Here is a 23,146-nt window from a genome sequence, read left to right on the forward strand (position 1 = left end):
CCGGTCCGGTTACCATCCCGGACCACCACTACCGGCCTGGCTCCATCTTGGGCCCATCATGTCCTGAGCACGAGGCCTCGCCCGACTCCATCTTGGGCCCACCACGTCACGAACACGTGGCCTCGGCCCCGGCCCAGGCCCCAGCGAAGCCCGACCTCGAGGCACCAAGATCCACCCAGGTGGTCGAGAGGCCACTCGACAGATCCCGGAGGAAGGGGAGTTTCGATGGCCCTCCAGCCGTCCCCGGACGCCTGGTATCGATCGCCCTCCGGCCTCCCTGGGCGCTGGCTCCACCCCCCAGCTGGGTGTCTAGACACCATCATCCCGGCCCCTCTGGCCCCCAGGCGCGAGGGTCCAGACATCAAAGGACCCCACTCCTATATCTGGGCCTGCCCCGGAGTAGGACGCCAGTTGTATCCTGGACTGGAAAGCCCTGCTGACGCTGTCACGGCCGACACCAGAAGAACTCATTTCCCTGTAACCTGAAGATACCCTGAGAGTCTGCTGGCGCTGCCGCGGCCCACCTTTGCTGAAACATCTTGAGAGCCTGCTGGCGCTGCCGCGGCCCATCATCACCGAAACCACCTCGAGGCCTGCCTGGCGCTGCCGCGGCCTCCTCTCCGTTACCGACCACCTGTCGAGTCCTGCTGGTGCTGCCGCGGCTCGGCCACTCGGAACCCCCGGCTCGAGGATTGAGAGCTGTGCGCAGGGTATCCCTTCCTGCACCCATATTGAGACTGTCCCGCTACCACGCTCCTTTTACGAGACTCTACAGATCCCTCGATCTGCCTGTACACCTCGCTGAGAACCAGCAACCTTTATTCCTGATAAAGCTTAAGAACTTAAACTCTTGTGTGGTGTCCGTTTGTAGTGTTGTGGTTACTCTGCTGTACGATCCTAGGAGAGGACCCTCACCCAGGAGGCCTCTCGATAACGCTCGGCTGCTTCTCGACGGAGAGGTGGACCTAGGGGTGGTCAGTCAGACATCTTCTGCCTCCCCCCGGGATCGCCTTTCTAACAGTGGTGGCAAGCGACGGGATCCGAGCCAACGCAGATCATACAGAGAGTGATTCACTCACTACCGAGAAAAACACACCGCGACCATGACTACGCAAGAAACGAGACCGACTACGGAATTCCAGAAAGAGAAAATGGAAGACTACAGTCACAAGGAATTAAAACAATTCTGCAAAGACCTGGGCATCGCTACCACAGGCCTAAGCACCAAGGAAGACTTTAAATCGGCCCTACAGGAATGGGTGGACGCCGGTGACACGCCACCCCAGAATGAGGACAACCTGGGTCCGAACGGAAGCCCGGAGACCGACACGACCCCAGTGGGGGAGATACCCGCAAATCCAGGCACGGGCCCCCACGAAGACACCCGAGAACGAGAGAGGAACCGGCTCCACGAATTAGAGCTCGCCCGACTCCGGCTGGATGGAGAACTGCAGCTGGCGGAAAGGAAAATAGCACTCGAGCAACTACGGCTAGAAGGAGACCTGGAGGAGAAACGAAGACAAAGAGACCTCGAGGAAAAGAGACTCATGCTCGAGCATGAGCGCGGCTTAAAGGAACTAGAAATAAAGGCCAAGACAAACGAGACTAGCACCTCCGGGGGCAAGACCTCGCCCCGCCGGTGTACGCGTAGGTGAACATACCCAAGGATGTCGTCAAAGAGTACTACAAGAACGACGACATCCAACAGTGGTTCAAAGCCTATGAAGTAGCCATGACCGCCCATCGAGTACCCCTCAAGGACTGGGGCGCCGGCCTGTGGGGGAAGTTCGTCAACGAAGGGAGGGACGCCCTGCTAGAGCTTCCCAATGCCAAGATGACCTCATATGAACACATGAAAACCGCTCTCCTCACTCGCTACGGACTCACCCCTGAAATGTACCGGCAGCGATTCCGAGACTGTAAAAAAATCCCCGGTACCACTTGGGTGGAGTACGTGAACTTTAACAGCCGAGCCTTCGAGGGGTGGATCAAAGGCAGCCAGGTCACCACCTACCAGCAGTTGGTCGACCTCATTATATGGGAACATCTTTCCAACAACTGCTTCATCGAACTCCGGCAGCACCTCCTCGACAGCAAACTGACTGAGCCACGAAAACTCGCTGTCGAGGCGGATAGATGGGTGAGCACCCGAGTCCCACGGAGCCCGATGGGAGACAACGGCCGGGGATCCCCGGGGAATCACCGACCACGAGGCGGCGGAGGAGGCCAGAACAGGGGCCGAGACGCCCCCACGGGGTCCTCCCCTACCTCCACTTCGCCATCCCTGGGCCGAAGGGGGGTTCCCCCAGCAAGACCGGGGCCCCGCCCAAATGTTACGTGCCACCGATGCCAGCGACAGGGTCATTATGCGAATGACCCCCTCTGCCCGATGAACCAGTGACCCGGCACCACCGCCCCCCCCGAACCGCCAGATCGCGGCCGCCATCCTGGGTACAGAAGGAGGCGAGGAAGAAGACAATGACCCCGAACAGGCCGAGTGGGATCCCGCCGCTATGATCTTGGCATGCCTGGGTGATCGAGACCTGATCCCCCGAGACCCGATCCCAGGCAACACACAGAAATACCACCAATGGGTCACCATCAATGGACGCCGGGCCGAATCCCTCCGTGACACTGGAGCCAGCGTGACGGCGGTCCGCTGCCACTTGGTGACCCCAGAACAAATTCTCCCCAATGTCCTGTGCCCGGTGCGGACGGCGGACAACTCCGAGAGTTTATGCCAGATGGCCCGTATCCCCTTCGAATGGGGAGGGGTGTTGGGTATGCTGAAGGTGACCGTCCGGGACGATGCCCCCGTAGACTGCCTCCTCGGGAACGACCTGGAAAGTTCCCCCTGGGCCGGCGTCAAGCGGAGAGAGCATCTGGGGATGCTAGGCCTTCCAGAGTGGGTCTGTGCGACCACCCGCTCCATGTCCGCCTGAGCCTCCGCCCCAACGGAGGATGCCCCGACCGAGGAACCAGAGTGGCCCGCACCTCCACTGCCCGCCGTCCCCGAGGACGCCGACCCTGAACCCAGCCCCCCGGGGCCCAGCCATGAAGACCTCACCGAGCTCGGCCACCTTCCAGAACTAGCTCAATGGCGCCAAGAAGGTGGCCCCACCCGCAAACAATTCTGGCAGGAACAGAAAACCTGTCCCTCCCTGAGGGAATCCGACAACAAGCCGCCACTCAAGCCGCTGGAGACCCCTCGGGGTCCCACTGGGTCTATTGGGACCACAACCTTCTCTACAGCGAGCAGAAGATTGCCGAACTAGGGGCCAGCCGGGTGCTGGTCGTTCCCCTCCGATTCAGAGACTTCCTCTTGAACTTGGCACATGACGTGCCCCTCGCCGGGCACCTGGGGCAGGACAAAACTTACAGCCGCCTGGTGACCCATTTCTACTGGCCGAAAATGCGCAACGATGTGCATAATCACTGCCGATCCTGTCCGACTTGTCAAGCCAGCGGGAAGAGCGGGGGAAAAGTCAAAGCTCCACTCCAGCCTTTTCCCGTGGTCACCACCCCCTTCGAGCGAGTAGGGATCGACATAGTGGGACCCTTGGACCCCCGCACCTCTCAGGGGCACCGCTTCATCCTCGTTCTAGTGGACCATGCCACCCGCTATCCTGAAGCCATCCCCCTCCGAACCATCACGGCCTCAGTAGTAGGCCGAGCCCTAATGGGGATCTTCTCCAGAGTCGGCTTCCCCCGTGAAGTCGTGAGTGATCGGGGCACCAACTTTATATCTAAATATATGCGGTCCCTGTGGCAACAGTGCTGGGTCACATATAAGTTCACCACCCCGTATCACCCCCAAGGAAATGGACTTGTGGAGCGGTTTAACCGAACACTGAAGGGGATGATCAAGGGCCTAGAGGAGCCGCTACGACGCAAATGGGATGTCCTGCTGCCCTGCCTCCTGTTTGCATATCGCGAGGTACCCCAGAAGTCCCTGGGGTTCAGCCCCTTTGAACTATTGTATGGGCACCCGGTCCGAGGCCCCCTCAGCCTGGTCAAGGAGGGCTGGGAGACGGCTGTCCGAGGTGCTCCACCCGATGTCTACCAGTACCTCCTGACACTCTGCAACCAGACTCGGAAGTTCCGGGAACTTGCCGAGGCCAACCTGGAGGCTAGTCAGGAGGAGATGAAACGCTGGTTTGACCGGAACGCCTCGTCCATTGAATTCGAGCCGGGCCAGCAAGTCTGGGTCATGTCCCCGGTTGAACCTTGTGCCCTCCAGGACAAATGGACGGGGCCCTTCAAAGTGGTGGAGCGCAAGAGCCCGGTCACCTACCTGGTGGACATGGAGTCCCCCAGAAACCCCCTCCGGGTTCTACACGCTAACCGGCTCAAACCACACTTTGCCCGCACTGAACTAAGCCTGCTGCTAGCGACCGATGACGGAGCGGAAGACGACTGCGAACCGCTACCAGATCTCATGAGCACCACCGAGAAAGACGGCTCCATCGAAGGGGTCACGCTCTCCTCTACCCTGACCCCAGAACAGCACCAAGACTGCCGACAGCTGCTGGGGCAATTTGCCGATCTATTTTCCCTCACTCCTGGAGTCACCCGGTGGTGTGTCCACGATGTGGACACCGGAGACAGCCCGCCTGTAAGACACCGAGCTTTCCGAGTGCCCGACCGAGTTCGGGCCTGCATTCAATCCGAAGTGGCCAAGATGCTAGCTCTGGGGGTAGTCGAACCCTCCGACAGTCCCTGGGCCAGTCCTGTCGTCCTGGTCCCTAAAGCTGCCGCCCCCGGCACACCCCCGGAGCTCCGGTTCTGTGTTGACTACCGAGGGCTGAATGCAGTCACCAGGACCGACGCACATCCCATCCCCCGGGCGGATGAACTGATCGATCGCCTGGGGGCCGCAAAGTATCTCAGCACCTTCAACCTCACGGCCGGGTATTGGCAGATCGGCCTCACCCCTGGAGCACAAGAGCGATCGGCCTTCTCGACCCCTGATGGCCACTACCATTTCAAGGTGATGCCCTTCGGCATGAAAAACGCCCCGGCCACCTTCCAGAGACTCGTGAATCGGGTGCTGGCCGGACTGGAGGAGTTCAGCGCCGCCTATCTAGACGACATTGCGGTGTACAGCCTCCACTGGGATGAGCACCTGACCCACCTCTGGGAGGTCCTCTCGGCCCTCCGACGGGCCGGACTGACAATAAAAGCCAGCAAGTGCCATATAGGCCAAGGGTCCGTGACGTATCTGGGACACCAAGTGGGGAGCGGCCAGGTGGCTCCCCTCCAGCCAAAGATTGACGCCATCTGGGCCTGGGAGCCCCCGGTCACCCAAACAGCCATCTGAGCCTTCCTGGGGCTCACAGGATATTATCGGCGTTTCATAAAGGACTATGGGAGCATTGTGGGGCCCCTCACTGAACTAACCTCCAAGAGACTACCCCAGAAGGTGCGCTGGACCCCCGAGTGCCAGGTCGCCTTTGACACACTAAAGACCGCTATGTGCACCGCCCCTGTGCTCCAAGCCCCCGACTACAGCCATGAGTTTGTGGTCCAAACCAACGCCTCGGAGCACGGCATTGGGGCGGTCCTCTCCCAAGTAAATCCTGAGGGAGTCGACCTTCCCGTTGCCTTCATCAGACGGCGGCTGCTGGCCAGAGAACAACGGTGGAGCACCATCGAGAGGGAAGCCTTCGCCGTCTTGTGGGCCCTAAAGAAACTCCGGCCCTACCTCTTCGGCACCCACTTCCGGGTCCAGACCGACCACCGGCCCCTGCGGTGGCTGATGCAGATGCGGGGAGAAAACCCGAAACTGTTGCGATGGTCCATCTCCCTGCAGGGGATGGACTTCACTGTGGAGCATCACCCCGGCAACAACCACGCCAATGCTGACGGCCTGTCCCGATTCTTCCGCCTCGGCGAGGAGAACCCCCAAGAAGATGGGTGACTCTCCCCTGCCTTCAGCTGGGGGGGACGCGTGTTGGACCCGGCCTCATGGCGTGGTCCTACCTTTCCGCATGGCGGGCCCCGACGGACATCGGCCTTCCACCGAGCCTCGGGCAGCCCCGTCTGCCTGACCCTGCACGCCCCAACACTGCCGGTCCGGTTACCATCCCGGACCACCACTACCGGCCTGGCTCCATCTTGGGCCCATCATGTCCTGAGGACGAGGCCTCGCCCGACTCCATCTTGGGCCCACCACATCACGAACACGTGGCATCGGCCCCGGCCCAGGCCCCAGCGAAGCCCGACATCGAGGCACCAAGATCCACCCAGGTGGTCGAGTGGCCAACCGACAGATCCCGGAGGAAGGGGAGTTTCGATGGCCCTCCAGCCGTCCCCGGACGCCTGGTATCGATCGCCCTCCGACCTCCCTGGGCGCTGGCTCCAACCCCCTGCTGGGTGTCTGGACACCATCATCCCGGCCCCTCTGGCCCCCAGGCGCGAGGGTCCGGACATCAAAGGACCCCAGTCCTATATCTGGGCCAGCCCCGGAGTAGGACGCCAGTTGTATCCTGGACTGGAAAGCCCTGCTGACGCTTTCACGGCCGACACCAGAAGAACTCATTTTCCTGTAACCTGAAGATACCCTGAGAGCCTGCTGGCGCTGCCGCGGCCCACCTTTGCTGAACCATCTTGAGAGCCTGCTGGCGCTGCCGCGGCCCACCTTTGCTGAACCATCTTGAGAGCCTGCTGGCGCTGCCGCGGCCCATCCTCACCGAAACCACCTCGAGGCCTGCCTGGCGCTGCCGCGGCCTCCTCTCCGTTACCGACCACCTGTCGAGTCCTGCTGGCGCTGCCGCGGCTCGGCCTCTCGGAACCCCCTGCTCGAGGATTGAGAGCAGTGCGCAGGGTATCCCTTCCTGCACCCATATTAAGACTGTCCCGCTACCACGCTCCTTTTACGAGACTCTACAGATCCCTCGATCTGCCTGTACACCTCGCTGAGAACCAGCAACCTTTATTCTTGATAAAGCTTAAGAACTTAACCTCTTGTGTGGTGTCCGTTTGTAGTGTTGTGGTTACTCTGCTGTACGATCCTAGGAGAGGACCCTCACCCAGGAGGCCTCTCGATAACGCTCGGCTGCTTCTCGACGGAGAGGTGGACCTAGGGGTGGTCAGTCAGACATCTTCTGCCTCCCCCCGGGATCGCCTTTCTAACAGGGAGTGTGAGGGTGAGTGTGGGTGAGGGTGGATGAGGGGGTGAGGGAGCGTGTGAGGGTGAGGGTGTGTGAGGGTGAGGGGGTGTGAGGGTGAGTGTGGGTCAGAGTGGGTGAGGGTAGGTGAGGGGGTGAGAGGGTGTGTGAGGGTGTGGGTGGGTAAGGGTGGGTGAGGGGATGTGAGGGTGAGGGGATGTGAGGGTGAGGGTGTGGGGGAGGGTGAGAGGGTGGGTGTCGGTGGGTGAGAGGGTGAGTGAGGGTGAGGGGTGTGTGTGAGGGGGTGTGTGAGGGTGGTGGAAAGGGTGTGAGAGGGTGTGTGAGGGTGCGGGTGGGTGAGGATGGGTGAGAGGGTGAGTGAGAGGGTATGTGAGGGTGAAGGCGTGGGTGAGGGTGAGAGGGTGAGTTAGGGTGAGGGGGCGGCGTGAGGGTGAGGGGGTGTGAGGGTGAGGGGGTGAGGGAGGGTGAGGGGATGTGAGGGTGAGGGGATGTGGGGGTGAGGGGTGTGAGGGTGAGGGTGTGTGAGGTGTGAGGGTGAGTGAGAGTGAGAGGGTTGTGAGGGGGTGAGGGTGTGAGGGTGTGTGAGGGTGAGAGGGTGTGTGAGGGTGTGTAAGGGTGCTTGAGGGTGAGGGGGTGTGAGGGTGACGGTGTGTAGGGGTGTGAGCGGGTAAAGGTGAGTGAGGGTGAGAGGGTTGTGAGGGGGTGAGGGTGAGAAAGGGTGAGAGGGTTTTATTTATTTATTTGTATGCTTGTATAGCGCAGGACTCGACCCCTGAAGGGGTATCTCCGCGCTTGTGTTCATCAAGGGTGCCCAAAATATAGCCAGGCGGTGCACAAAATTAGGATGTCAGGAACAAGTGTGTTTTAAGAGATTTCCTAAAGGCCTGAAGGTTGGTGTTTTGCCTCAGTGTGAGGGGGAGCGTGTTCCAAAGGGTAGGACCCTTATATGACAGTGCTCGGCCTCCCTGTCTTGCCCTCCTAACATGAGGGATCTGAAGCAACAGTTGGTTACTAGAACGCAGAAGACGTCCGGGCTTGTAGAGGTTGAATTTGTCAGCCAGGTATTTAGGGCCAGAGCCAAAGAGGCTTTTGTGTATTATACAACAGATTTTAAATTTAACTCATTGCCGAATGGGTTGTGAGGGTGAGGGGGGTGAAGGTGTGAGGGTGAGTGAGGGTGTGTGAGGGTGAGAGGGTGTGAGGGTATGTGAGGGTGAAAGGGTGTGAGGGTGAGGGTGTGAGGGTGAGGGTGTGAGGGGGTGTGAGGGTGAGGGGGTGTGAGGGTGAAGGGGTGTGAGGGTGAGGTTTACAAATACCGGGCTTATGCAGAGGAAGGTGGCACCCGCAAGGTGGGATTGCTGCACGCTGAGGCGATGGGGGCTGCGGTTCGCTTTAGGGGTTTGTTAGGGGTAGAAAGCACTATGCATGCATTCAGTGCAACCATGAGGGAAGTGGGTAGAAGGTGACGGTGAGAAAAACATTGAAGTGGGGGTTTGACAGTCGTGCAATTGGCGAGCTGACTGTGGGGGACTGATGGGGTGCGAGAGAGACGATCAGAAGTGGAAAGTGAGGGGTCAAACTAGCAGAGTGAATAGAAAGAAGGGGGGCGGACGATGATGATGAGACCAAATGGGACTGGGAAGCGAAGATTGTGATTCTGTAGAGATGGAAATAGGGTGAGGGGCAAGAGAATAGGACGTGCACAGACGCGCTGATGGGGTGGGTGGCAGATGAGACCTAGAGCTAGTCGAGACCTAAAAACACAGAAACGCGGTAGTAGACACACAACAAAGTAACAAGACACATAGACAGGAGTAAATCGTACACAGAGAAGGGAAACACATGTACAAAAACACGTGGTTCATTATGCACGCACACGTACTATGTAGACACTGAAAAGGCAACAGAAAAGCCCCCCTAAAACACTACCCTACACTACACAAACACCACAACACTACCCTAAACCCTAAAACACTACCCCCAGCATGACCCTCCCCCAACACCCAGTCCGGTCCCCGCACTCAAACACTACCCTGCACGACCTCCCAGCACTACCCTAAAACACTACCCAACACTACACAAACACCACAACATTACCATAAACCCTAAAACACTACCCCCAGCACGACCCTCCCCCAATACTCAGTCCAGTCCCCGCACTCAAACACTACCCTGCATGACTCACTAGCACTATCCTAAACCCTAAAACACTACCATACACTACACAAACACCACAACACTACCCTAAACTCTAAAACATTACCCCCAGCACAACACTCCCCCGACCCCCAGTCCGGTCCCCACACTCAAACACTACCCTGCACAACCTCCACTACACTAAACCCTAAAACACTATCCTACACTACACAAACACCACCCCCAGCATGACCCTCCCCCGACCCCCAGTCAGGTCCCTACACTCAAACACTACCTTGCACGACCCCCAGCACTACCCTAAACCCTAAAACACTAAGCTACACTACACAAACACCACAACACTACTATAAAAACTCTAAAACACTACCCCCAGCACCACCCTCCCCCGACCACCAGTCCGGTTCGCACACTCAAACACTACCCTACATGACCCTCCAGCACGACCCTAAACCCTAAAACACTACCCTACACTACAAAATCACCTCCCTACACCACAACACTACCGTAACATTAAAACACTTCCCCCAGTATGACCCCCAGTCCGGTCCCCACACTTAAACACTACCCTGCACAACCCCACAGTACTACCCTAAATCCTAAAACACTACCTTACACTACACAAACACCACAACACTAAACCCTAAAATGCTACCCTCAGCACCACCCTCCCCCGACCCCCACTTCAGTCCCAACAATCAATCACTACCCAGCATTACACTAAACCCTAAAACACTACCCTACACTACACAAACACCACAAAACTACCCTAAACACTAAAACACTACCCCCAGCACGACCCTCCCCGACCCCAAGTCTGGTCCCCAAACACAAACACTACCCTGCATGACCCCCAGCACTATCCTAAACCCTAAAACACTACCCTACCCTACACTACACAAACACCACAACACTGCCCCAAACCCTAAAACACTACCCCCAGCACGACCCCCCGACCCCTAGTCCGGTACCCATACTCAAACACTACCCTACAAGACCCCCCAGCACTACCCTACCCTAAAACACTATCCTACACTACACAAACACCACAACACTACGCTAAACCCTAAAATGCTACCCCCAGCACGACCCTCCTCCGACCCCCAGTCCGGTCCCCACACTTAAACACTACCCTGCACGACCCCCCAGCACTACCCTAAAACCTAAAACACTACCTTACACTACACAAACACCACAACACTAAACCCTAAAACACTACCCCCAGCACGACCCTCCCCCAACCCCCAGTCCGGTCCCTACACTCAATCACTACCCTGCACGATCCCCCAGCACTACCCTAAACCCTAAATTACTACCCTACACTACACAAACACCACAATAGTATAATAAATAAAGCATAAAAATAGTATCGTAAGGCGCCGATCTACCATTCAGCATGCAGCTTGAAAATAATGATAATAGTTGTCTGGTTAAAGTCCAGTAGTATTCAAATTGTTTGTATTCACTAAATGTTCTGCATTGTAAATGAAGACTATGCGATTACAAATACGTATGTGCTTAGTATTCTATTAGTATTCAAGAAGTTCCACTCACATATCAATAGTCTTCATGCACTAGCCTTCCCAAAAAGAACACTATTGAATACTAAAATTGGCATAAAATAGTCTTCGAATGCTATAAAAAGACAGGTTAACCACTAAGTGTAGTATTCGACTTCGGTAAGGGAAGGCTTCATAAAAAAGTAAGGTCATTTCTTGCCGGGCACATATTCACTGCGATCAAAATGTTGCTGCTTTAATAAGGCAAAATGTTCCGCTCACTCGCAGCAGTCAAGCTATTGTTCTCACATTTAAATAGATACATTGCTGAGAAACTATGTTGCCATTTCTTCACATATTCTGTCAGCATAGAGCTGCAAACTCTGATCATATTATTGCCTGAAATTCAAACTGCTGCATGCTGAAGCCTCTAAATTGTGCACTCCACAGCTTACACAAACGTGTCAGAAGTTAGCTGTCACATAAGTATTTCACTGACTTATTTTTTCAGAAACGTACTCTCCAAAGCTCAAATAAACGTGTTAGAAGCACGTTCTCACACAAGTATTCTGCCTACATATTCACAGATCGCTTACCTTCCAGGTGTAAAGAAAAAGACAGTTCTCAACCAGAATATTTAACAACAAGGGGTGGTGATGGACAGAGTCTCTGAATTAAGCAGAAAACTCTCACCCAGTCAAGAGATCAGGGCTAGATCCAACACCGTTTTTTAGCTCACTGCATCATCCCAGTTTCAGAACCTGGCTGTATGCAAATTAGTCTGTTCCTGTCCCAGTGCATGATGGGAACAGGGCAAACCAAACTACAAAGCCAATTCTTACACTGGAAAGGACACAAGCTACCGGGGACCGGTTTCTGGCATTTCAGCCTCTTCGGCCCGGCTTGCTTGAATCCTGATGGTGCCGTGAGCAAGGGACTCATGTCTGAGCATACCCTTCCACGCTTAGGGTGGACAAAATATTTAACAACAAGGGGTGGTGATGGACAGAGTCTCTGAATTAAGCAGAAAACTCTCACCCAGTCAAGAGATCAGGGCTAGATCCAACACCGTTTTTTAGCTCACTGCATCATCCCAGTTTCAGAACCTGGCTGTATGCAAATTAGTCTGTTCCTGTCCCAGTGCATGATGGGAACAGGGCAAACCAAACTACAAAGCCAATTCTTACACTGGAAAGGACACAAGCTACCGGGGACCGGTTTCTGGCATTTCAGCCTCTTCGGCCCGGCTTGCTTGAATCCTGATGGTGCCGTGAGCAAGGGACTCATGTCTGAGCATACCCTTCCACGCTTAGGGTGGACAAAATATTTAACAACAAGGGGTGGTGATGGACAGAGTCTCTGAATTAAGCAGAAAACTCTCACCCAGTCAAGAGATCAGGGCTAGATCCAACACCGTTTTTTAGCTCACTGCATCATCCCAGTTTCAGAACCTGGCTGTATGCAAATTAGTCTGTTCCTGTCCCAGTGCATGATGGGAACAGGGCAAACCAAACTACAAAGCCAATTCTTACACTGGAAAGGACACAAGCTACCGGGGACCGGTTTCTGGCATTTCAGCCTCTTCGGCCCGGCTTGCTTGAATCCTGATGGTGCCGTGAGCAAGGGACTCATGTCTGAGCATACCCTTCCACGCTTAGGGTGGACAAAATATTTAACAACAAGGGGTGGTGATGGACAGAGTCTCTGAATTAAGCAGAAAACTCTCACCCAGTCAAGAGATCAGGGCTAGATCCAACACCGTTTTTTAGCTCACTGCATCATCCCAGTTTCAGAACCTGGCTGTATGCAAATTAGTCTGTTCCTGTCCCAGTGCATGATGGGAACAGGGCAAACCAAACTACAAAGCCAATTCTTACACTGGAAAGGACACAAGCTACCGGGGACCGGTTTCTGGCATTTCAGCCTCTTCGGCCCGGCTTGCTTGAATCCTGATGGTGCCGTGAGCAAGGGACTCATGTCTGAGCATACCCTTCCACGCTTAGGGTGGACAAAATGTTGTTGTAAATTATTTTGTCCACCCTAAGCGTGGAAGGGTATACTCAGATGTGAGTCCCTTGCTCATTGCACCATCAGGATTCAAGCAAGCCGGGCCGAAGACGCCTGAAATGGCAGAAACCGGTCCCCGGAAGCTTGTTTCCTTCCCAGTGTAAGAATTGGCTTTTGTAGTCTGGTCTGCCCTGTTCCCATGATGCACTGGGCCAGGGACAGACTAATTTGCATACAGCCAGGTTCTGAAACTGGGATGGTGCAATGAGCTAAAAAACGGTGTTGGATCTAGCCCTGATCTCTTGACTGGGTGAGAGTACTCTGCTTAATTCAGAGACTCTGTCCATCACCACCCCTTGTTGTAAATTATTTTGTCCACCCTAAGCGTGGAAGGGTATACTCAGATGTGAGTCCCTTGCTCATTGCACCATCAGGATTCAAGCAAGCCGGGCCGAAGACGCCTGAAATGGCAGAAACCGGTCCCCGGAAGCTTGTTTCCTTCCCAGTGTAAGAATTGGCTTTTGTAGTCTGGTCTGCCCTGTTCCCATGATGCACTGGGCCAGGGACAGACTAATTTGCATACAGCCAGGTTCTGAAACTGGGATGGTGCAATGAGCTAAAAAACGGTGTTGGATCTAGCCCTGATCTCTTGACTGGGTGAGAGTACTCTGCTTAATTCAGAGACTCTGTCCATCACCACCCCTTGTTGTAAATTAGTTCTCAACCAGAAGGCAGAGCCTCTGCAGCTGTTTGGAGTGAGTGCACCTAAGCCTGTTTCACAGTAAAGAATACTACCTCAGTTGCATTAGTGCCCCTACTATGTACATAGAGTAATGGACCTTCATATTTGTTTTTTAGATGTGCTCAGAATAAAGATATAAAAGAGATAATTGAAAGATCCGGTGATCCATCCCAGAGTTCACATCAAGGTAATCAGTGAAAGTTAGAGGTGGATTGATTTCAAACTCCCCACAAAAAAAAAGTGACAGCCACTAACAGATACCCCATATGTTTTATTTTATAGTATCCAGCCTGAGTCCTGTGGAGAACCCCCAAATCATATTGGGGTTGAAACACGTCAACAATGTTCAAACACCAGAGAGTGCGTTGTAGGGACATCACTGACACACAGGGAATAAGTAGAAAGAATGGCAATAAAGGATACATCCATGTTAATAGCTGGTCATAATATAGCCTTATAGTCCGCCGTAGCGGGCTATACCAGCTATTAAAGGCCTGCTGAATCGTTAAAGGCCCGAGCCGAAGGCGAGGGACTTTAACGAGACAGCGGTACTTTAATAGCTGGTATAGCCCGGTATAGCCCTGCTACGAAGGGCTATAAGGCTATTAGAACATTCTGCCACTAGAGGGCAGAATGTTCTAACAAATTAAACAAAGGGTTCTCGAAGCTCGAGAAGCCTTTGTAGAACATTGGAATGTTGCTCTGCGGGCCTTTACCGGCCCGTAGAAGCAGGGAGCACTCCATTGTCTGCAATGGAGCTCCCAACATTCCAATGTTCTAATATAAATTGTGCTAGCACCTCTGGGTATGACTCTACATGCAGTAGCTAGGTGAATTGATTTAAAACTTGTTTTCAGCTCCCATTGGGAATTCAAATTTAGAGCTGGGATACATCTGTTGTTGTTGTCTATATACAAATGTGTTGCTTATTTTGTGTAAATCGCATGTGATAGTTATATGTTTTTTTAAAATGTTATGCGGGTGATCATTATTGAAAAAGTTCATGTAATGTTTTTCATGTTTGTTGGGTAACTGTCTATGAGTGTTTTGAAAAATTATTGAATATTTCTTAAAGATAAAGAAAATAAATTGTGGTTGCAGTAATTAATTTGTACGATCTCAAATAGTAACACTGATTGCTTGAAAGGATAGTCAGTATTGGCAATGGTAGTTGTGTCTTAGTTTTTAGTGGCTGATGTATGATTGGCACAACCTCTGTTCTTGATTGCAATCTTTCTAAAAGTTGTATTTTTAAAATTGTAATGATAAATGTGACTTTACCATTAAAGAGTGTTTATCAGTATAACTCTAAAGGTACTAAACATGAAAGTTCTACGTACTTCCAAATGAGAATTACAACTTGTTAGGTGTAATAAGAGATCCCCAGTATTAACCTATGGGAGGGCTGGGCCCCTGTAGTGTGCAGATTTATTCATTTATTTATATGTTGCGCCTTATGTTCTATGCCTACATCATAGTATTAGAATGTTATGAGTGTGCTCATTCTATGTGACTAAGAATGTTCATGTCTGATTGCTAGGTGAGAGTGAGTAATTTACTGGCTTCTCATCTGGGCATGCAGTAACTGCTCTTAATGAATAAATATTTTCATTTCTCTACCATTCGTTTGAAGACGTCTTTATTTGGTCCACCCTGTTACTACAGCCTGACAGTAGTGAAAACCGAGTTTGGGCGATTTTCACTACCAGATCATTTAAAACTTAAAAAGTATATGTCCTACCTTTTAGTTACACAGCACCCTGACCTATGGGCTACCTGGGGCCTACCTAAGGTGTTACGTATATTTAATAAAAGGAGAGTTTAAGGCTTGGCAAAGAGTTTTAAATGCCCAAGTCGACTTGCCAGTGTAAACTGCACGCAAAGGCTCTGCAGCAGCAGGCCTGATACATGTTTAAAGGGTTACTTAAGTGGATGATCCAATCCATGCTGTAGGCCCACTAGTAGCATTTAATTTACAGGCCCTCTGCAAATGGAGTGCACTTTACTAGGGCCGTATGGATAAATTAAATATACAAATTGTGGATAATCCAATCAAACCCTGTTTATGGGAGTGAACACAAGCATTTTAGCATTGGTTAGCAATGGTAAAGTAGGCAGTGTCCTCAGGCCAACAGAAATTAGGTGAACAAAATTGGAGGCAAAAAGGCAAAAAACTTTGGGGGAGCACCACCCTAAGGCTAACAGGTCTAACAAAGGGGCATCTAATGTCCTTTGACCCAAGTGTCAGACCAATGCACATTTTTCAGTCATTCAGAACTAAATGATTTCAACCACTATTCCACACCTAAATGACAATTTTATTTATGCTCTGAATGGCCACTTTTCGCCTGTGTGAAACACCCAGAAACGTATGTTCATTTAAGCACTCCCACCCTCCCCCGCAATCCCTTTTCCAACCTCCCTCCTCACCTGATCCCCTACCCCTGGAATAGACAAATATTCAATTGCCATATGTTTTCACTGGTGTCTCTGGGTGAGATTCCGGCCATGAAATTTACATTTAATACCTAGCTTTAGTGGTGAGTTTTTTTGGCGGGAACCAGACACAAGACTTTGTAAACAAGTGTTGAACAAATTTGATTTATTAACTAAGAAAAGTAGGCAGAGGATGCTTGAAGGCAACAACAGCAATGCCTAATGGCTGCTTGAACATGCATTAAGCTGGGCAACACAAATTGAAATTGTATTATCATCGAGACAGTTTTGTAGTACATGTGGGCAAGGGCACTGCACAACAGACACATGATAATAATGTGGTTCTGTTGGAGCTTATCGTAGTGCTTATCGTAGTGGTGGTGGAGATATTCGCTGTTGTTGTGGTGGGATTCTCAGGATAGGGGCCATCATTTGATCTTCGGGCCCTCATAGGCAGCAGCTGGGAAAAAATGGCAGCACGTTAGCACAGAGAAGGAACAGCTAACAGAAACATAACAGCCTGTTGTTATAAAGACGCTCCATGGAAAAAAGATCAAAAATGACAATCTCATATTCAACCAATATCTTATGTAGAAAATATATACATGCATTGAAGAGTCCATGAGTCATCAATGCACAAACATTTGATTAACAATTAAGCTGATAGGCGTGGAAGTGACATGCAGTGATGTGCAGGAAGTGACGCCTGACTCAACGGGAGCGAGCAGGAGCCGTGTTGAGTTGAGTTGCTCCACGTTCCGTGCTCTGTGGCCTGCCAGGCACGGTGTAGTGGAGGAGGCAAGATTACAGAGGAGCTGGAGGGCGCACGAGGCTGAGGGACTGCTGGTCTCTCCATTCCGCTCTGCTCCTTGGAGGCGAAGGTAAATGGGCAGGCAGCAGTGGTGAAGCTAGTGCTGCGACTCCATTCTGGCTATGCAGAGACAGCATGCGTTAGGTCAGTGCGGTTAGTGCGTCGGGGAGGTGCGCCCCTGCTCCTGTTTGTTTCATTTCTGTTGGAGCCCGCTCCTATTTCTTGCCTCCTGCCTCAGAGTCACACCCCCTGCTGTACTTATTTTTTGCACCCTTTTCCTCTCCTTTACGAGAGGGAGGCTCTATTTTGTTCATTATTTTGGCCTCCAGAGCTGCTTTGTCAGTAGTTGCCATTTGGTCATAAATCCTAAGATGCGTGGTATTTATTATAGGGATTTTGGCGCCTCTTGGTGAAATTGCACAAATTATGAACTTCAAAAGAGTGTATCAACGGTGCTTAACTCCCTGGCTGTGGCCGGAATTCTGCACCTGTGCGGCACATTCCGATCGCGGGCGTGTTCATGACGGCTACAGGCCGTCATCAGCACACGCCCACCGTAAGTGATGACGACCGGGAGCCGTCATCAGCATCGAAGGGGTTAAAGGTGTGGAGAACCACTAAACTCCACAAACAACAAAGCTAAAGCTATATATCAAATCTACTTCACTCCCAAGCACAGGTTATGTGTTGAAATAGTTTCCCCGTTAAAGTAAAACACAATAATTTTCAAAACAAAATATAAACAATCTCTTTGGTCCTTTCTTTTCAGGCTTTTATTCTTTTGGTTTGAGCCACAGGCAACACGTGTTTCGTCTCAAGTCTTCAACGAAGCTTCGTATCGCACTCGATAGAAGTCAGAACGTAGTATGGGATGCCATACTCTGCTAATTTAAAGAAATCTACGAAAGATACAAAGGATACTTGCAGCTATACGTTTTACCTGGAATTACGCAACATTAATTTGGAACCCCAATGTGGGTTGGAAATATCACCACATTTAAAATTTCAACACTCTGAAAGATATAGCCTTGATGAAGTCGCGGGATCACGCCCCAATTGCGACGAAACACGTGTTGGCTGTGGCTGAAACCAAAAGAATAAAAGCCTGAAAAGAAAGGACCAAAGAGATTGTTTATATTTTGTTTTGAAAATTATTGTGTCTTACTTTAACGGGGAAACCATTTCAACACATAATGTGTGCTTGGGAGTGAGGCCATTTGATCATAGGCTATTTAGCCCTTGATACATTGTGTTATTCATCTTATTCACTGCTTCATCCCTTCCCAAGGTAGTAGAGATATCCTGTTATTGAGAGTGCAGTGGGAGCTTATATACAATTACAGACTCTAGATTATAGCACATAAAGGTATGAACGAGAAGCAGCAAGCAGCAGCAAACTTCAAGCGGTAGGAAGCGGCAGCAAGTGGCATTAAGTATTAAGCAAGCATTCAGCAGTTATGAGGTAGGCTGGTTATTGACACATATCTTAGTTACATAAAAGGATGAGGGAGGTAGAGGTAGAGGCAAGGTTTATCCTCCTAAACAGTTATGTACCACCAAAAAATACAAACAATTGAAGAGAACATGCACGTGGGATTTAGTAATAGGAAACAGCGAGAATATGCTGCAACCGATATTCTAGAAAAGAGACTTTTTTCTAGAGACCCCTCACCCACCAGGGTTACCCGTAGGTGGCATGCTTCATCATTGGGGTTCTTCCCAATCCTCTACTGATGAGATGTGCTGTGACTATCAGTTACGCAGGAGCACTTATTGGTATAGACTAAGTGAAGTGAAGGGGAGTGGAAGAAAGTAAAAATTACAAATACCTAACTAGTGGGACACTTTTTTATTCCCGCCCCTAGTTGGTAAGGTTAAAATCAGGCGTTGTTACTGGACAGACCAAGACCGCAATGAGTCTGGCTGTCTCAGTAATGGATAGCCAACATGTTTTGAGCCCTTCCCCTATTGGCTCTTCCTCAGGACTCAACGGAGACCAGCCCCGTGTGTACCACTCTTAACTAATCCTGGAATAAGGACACACACGTGCACACTTACTGTGCATGCTCTGGGTATACATACAGTTTGTAATAAGGTATTCCGTATGTTTTGTAAATGAGATCTGTAATTACAAAAGCAGAGAACATTAAAACAACGGCCTGTCAGCCGGGCTGGCAGGTCACAGTAGTTCATCTTGGACCATACATCTATAACACCCATATACAATAGGTGCTACAAATGTCTAAATAGTGCTCTCCTCTTAGCGTGTAAAATAGTTGCCACATAACATTGATAATGACATAAACTCACTCATGAGATGTGACCCAACGAGACTTCACATCACAACACATATAACAAATAGTAAGTAGTATGCTTCATAACCTACTTATAAAATGCTATACTAAGGCGTCATGGTCTTAAAAGCAGGGTTGAGGGGTTTGTAGTCAAACCCTGTTTGAGGAAAAAAGGATATGCGGATCCCTTAGTACAGGTAAGTCTTTTTTTTAGACAATCGATTGCAGCGTATTCTCGCTATTTCCTATTGACACATATCGACACGCATCATGTGCACTGGGGAGGCCTAGGCCCCAACCCATCTCCTTGGTGGTGAGGAAGCAGCCAGCACTAGGTTGGTGCGTCTTGGGTGGGGGCTGCTCCGAGTTTATATTTATTGCAAGTTCCTCACTCTCCTACACTCTTTGTAAGTCCTTTCTGAGCCTCAGCTCCAATCTTTGAAGAGGTTACATTTATTGTTGGAGAAGGAAAGTGCTGTAGAGTTAAGGGCAGATGGCATCAGTGGCATCTTCGGATGAGTAGTAAGGTGAATGTCTGTGGCTGATCCCCTTAGTTTCTGAAGATTGAAGATGCCCTCAAGGTGCCTTTGATCTTGTTATTTAATGGCTCCTTCAGGGTCAGTCGGATCTACAATCAGCTACATCAGTTCCGCAAATTGCTAAAAACCATCCAGCGGAAGAGGCCCAAAGTCTATCTGTCCCTTTTGAAGTTCCATCCCTCTGTATTGTCCATGCTCTCTAAGGGACAGAGGGGGAAAGCAGTAGGAATTAAGGAATTGGGGATGCCACCAGGTGCAGTTAATGAAGATGAGCTGGGCATAATTGCGGTTCGTTCTCAGGATATAGTGCCGCATCAGCTTAACCACATCACACATAACCTAGTGCAGTGATAATCAAAGTACCGCCCGAGGGCCGCATATTGCCGTCCTGACTTTTAAAAATGGCTCCCTGGACAGCAGCAGCCCTGGGCTGCTGTTTACTCCTCTCAGCTCCAACAATAAAAATATGTTAAATGAACAGTCAATCATTTGTTTAAAAGTTAATTTAAGTTAAAGAAATGTAGTAACGACGGTGTCCTGGACCACTTAACTTTAGAAACACCTTCATATTTAAAGATATCTTTTCAGCAAAAGCATAAAAGTATGATACACTGTTCAAAATTCAAAAAGTGTATTTCATTATCATGTAGAACAAGTTCATCTTAATACATAAGAAAATATCATTGCATTAAGAAGTATTATTTTAAAAGTGATAGTTTTTAAAGATACATTTGTAAACTGTTATTCACTAATCACCCTCACCCTGATGACACAAAGTTGTTAATAGTGAACTAAGAGGCAGGTCTGGCATTTGCATTCTTTTGGTGACTTGGGTTCCTACTGTACATAAACAACATTATAGTTTATTAAATCAAACACAAGAGAATGTTTTGTACAGGGGACATCCTGAAGCCATGTATTTCAAGGCCCTTATATGTGATAATGAAAGCAAAAAGGAGGCAAAGTGAAATTAATATGCACCTAGGATCACGCAATTTGGTTAAGGGGAGAAGCAGGGATCAGTCCTAAGCTGTTGGTTTCATTTTGTGCAATTCAGACACTAGACATATATGATTGCTTCCCTTACACCCACCTTACCACCAGCTTCCCAAACAAGTGACAACCAATCTCTCTGCATCAATGCGGCCCATAGTCACATCACAGACCAAAGTTTATGGTCCCTGGAAAAACATTTGCTAATAGCTATGACCTAGTGGAATCTATTCATCCAACTCAGCTTACTGACCAACGGCCTTCAGCTGAAGCAGTTGAAGAAATGGAAATGGATATGGAGGACGTTAAGGCTAATCCCGAAATAAACAGCGTTGGTACAAAGTTGATGTCTGAGCCTGTGGTTACGCTGGAGTCTATAGAGTCTGATGGTTATAACTGGCCCCTGAAATGTTGCTGAGTCAGTACCAGTAATGTTTTATACTAAAGAGCCCTCTCGAGTGTTTCAGAATGAGCAACAGGAAGGTAAATGCAGTTTTGATTCTGGGGATTTAGAGGATTTTTCATTGCCGGACATTGCTATACATATGAAAAATAATCAAGTTATGGAGGCTAATTTAAAATCACTGTTTGCTCAAGAACGGATTTGAGACTGCCATTGGACTGTCCTGTCAGTTGCCCTTTTATGCCAGTGTTGTGCAGCAGTACTCCTTCAAGTGTATCCTTTTTATGCTCATTGGGATTATCGAAATTAGGGGCATCCCCAAAAACAGGAGTTCAAGCCTTATGGCAACTAACGAATGAGGGTGTTAACAGGAATAGGAGAGGGAGGGCAAACTCTGATATTCTTTATGCTTTAGAGAGGATTCTCTCCTCAAGTTTAACCTTGTTAGAGTTATCAATTGCTAATTCTGATCAGGTATTGGATGCACTGTTTCTGATTTTAATGGGGGTGCAGCACCTTACCTCTGTCGGTTCTTGTTTAGGAAAGGCAGAAACGGGTATTGATGTGAAATCTCAGCCAACCCAGACTAACATAGTGGTGTTATCTGGGGTGATGAAAATGGGAGTCTAAGTGGGAACTTATGATGACCCTAGTTTTTTTTCAATTTTGCTAGATAAGATGTTCCGTTCCATCCCCAAAATCAGGTAACCCGGGATCATCACGTTGTTGTTCAAGGGGAAAATTTGAATGCATCCATGCTCAAGAACTCTCCTCCCATTTTGTAAAAAGTGGTCCCCTGTATCTCTTGCGATATTGACCCATTAAATGACGCTCCCATTGTTAAATAATCATGGGCAAAATTTGATGATGTTCCCCCCAGGGGGATTCCACTCACTCAGACAGTACGAGGATAAAAGTACGGAATAAAAATAAGAAAATGATTTGGCGCATTACAAAATGCAAGCCCATAAAATTGAGGTTTCTTAATGACGTTGAGAAACCTGAACTAATCACTCTGTCTCAAAATGGAAAGGAGTTGGGGGTGCCTGGAAGTAAATCCTCTCCCTTCCTCTATTATGAAAGAAGTACCTGCATTAGGTGGACAATGGCAAGAGGAGGGGCCACAAGGATATGGGGATAACAGCCTATTACAAGTGGAGGGTTGGGCACTGGCTTTGAGACAGTTAAAGCAAGGATAGACCTGGTTGATTCACAGATTATAGCAGTAAAAATAAACGAAGTTCCGCCAGAGTTAGGGTGGACTGTGGACAGAATTCCCTCAACCCTCTCTCATATAGATTCTCTCCCTGTACGGACCTAATCAAGGGAGGTTTTATGATGGGAAGGCTGGTTTTACTTCTCCATCCATACCAATTTCAGAATTGGAGGCTGAGCAAAGGCAGAGCAATAGAGTATTTGCAGGACTTGGGTCAGGAGAAGTATCTAACACTTTGGTCTTTGTTTCCTTGTTTGATAGGGAATTTGGTCCATTTAATTGAAGTTTTCTACTGCAGTGATTTCTGATATCGAGGATCCCAGATTGGTAACAAGTAGAGATATTGAATATGTTTTTATATAGCGCATGGCTACCCGAAGGCATCTCAGCGCTGCGGAAAAACAGTGAGAAGCAGATGGAATTATGGGAAGAGCCATTTCTTCAGGTGTCTGCGAAATGATAGGTGGTTGACTTCCTGATGGATGGGGAGAGGCAAAGAGTTCCAGAGCCTAGAAGCGTTAGAGGAGAAAAGGCGTCCCCCTGTGGGGGCCTTCCTAATTCTGGGTGTATCAGGGTGTGGTGGATCACAGTATCAAAGGCTGCACTTAGGTCCAGGAGGATGATGGCTACAGACCCTCCGGAGTCAAGAATTGGAGCAATTTAAAGGTTTCGAGATGTGCAGAAAGTAGGCGGTTAACATATTTTTCTGTGACCTTACTGATACCAGGAAGTAAGGAGATGGGGAGATAATTGGCCAACTCCGTGGGATCTAGGTGTTTTTTAGTAATGCTTTAACCATGGCATTCTTCCAGTCCTGGGGGACTACACCCGATGCTAAAGAGGCATTGACTAGTTTAACAATTGGAGAGATGATGATAGATGTTGCAGGCTTCAGAATATTGAAGCAGGCGGGATCCAGCGG

The 23,146-nt window shown here is 50.1% G+C and overlaps 1 long non-coding RNA gene across 1 annotated transcript in view; it reads right to left on the reverse strand.

Moving 5' to 3' along the window:
- Positions 1–16,119: 16,119 nt before the first annotated feature.
- The window catches only part of LOC144785177 (uncharacterized), a 28,700-nt gene continuing 21,673 nt past the window's right edge, over positions 16,120–23,146 (reverse strand). The window contains exon 2 of the long non-coding RNA XR_013601795.1: positions 16,120–16,428. This is a non-coding gene — a long non-coding RNA (uncharacterized LOC144785177). The remainder of the gene's footprint in view (positions 16,429–23,146) is intronic.

Source organism: Lissotriton helveticus, chromosome 10, assembly GCF_964261635.1.
Source record: "Lissotriton helveticus chromosome 10, aLisHel1.1, whole genome shotgun sequence".
Classification (NCBI taxonomy): Eukaryota; Metazoa; Chordata; class Amphibia; order Caudata; family Salamandridae; genus Lissotriton; species Lissotriton helveticus.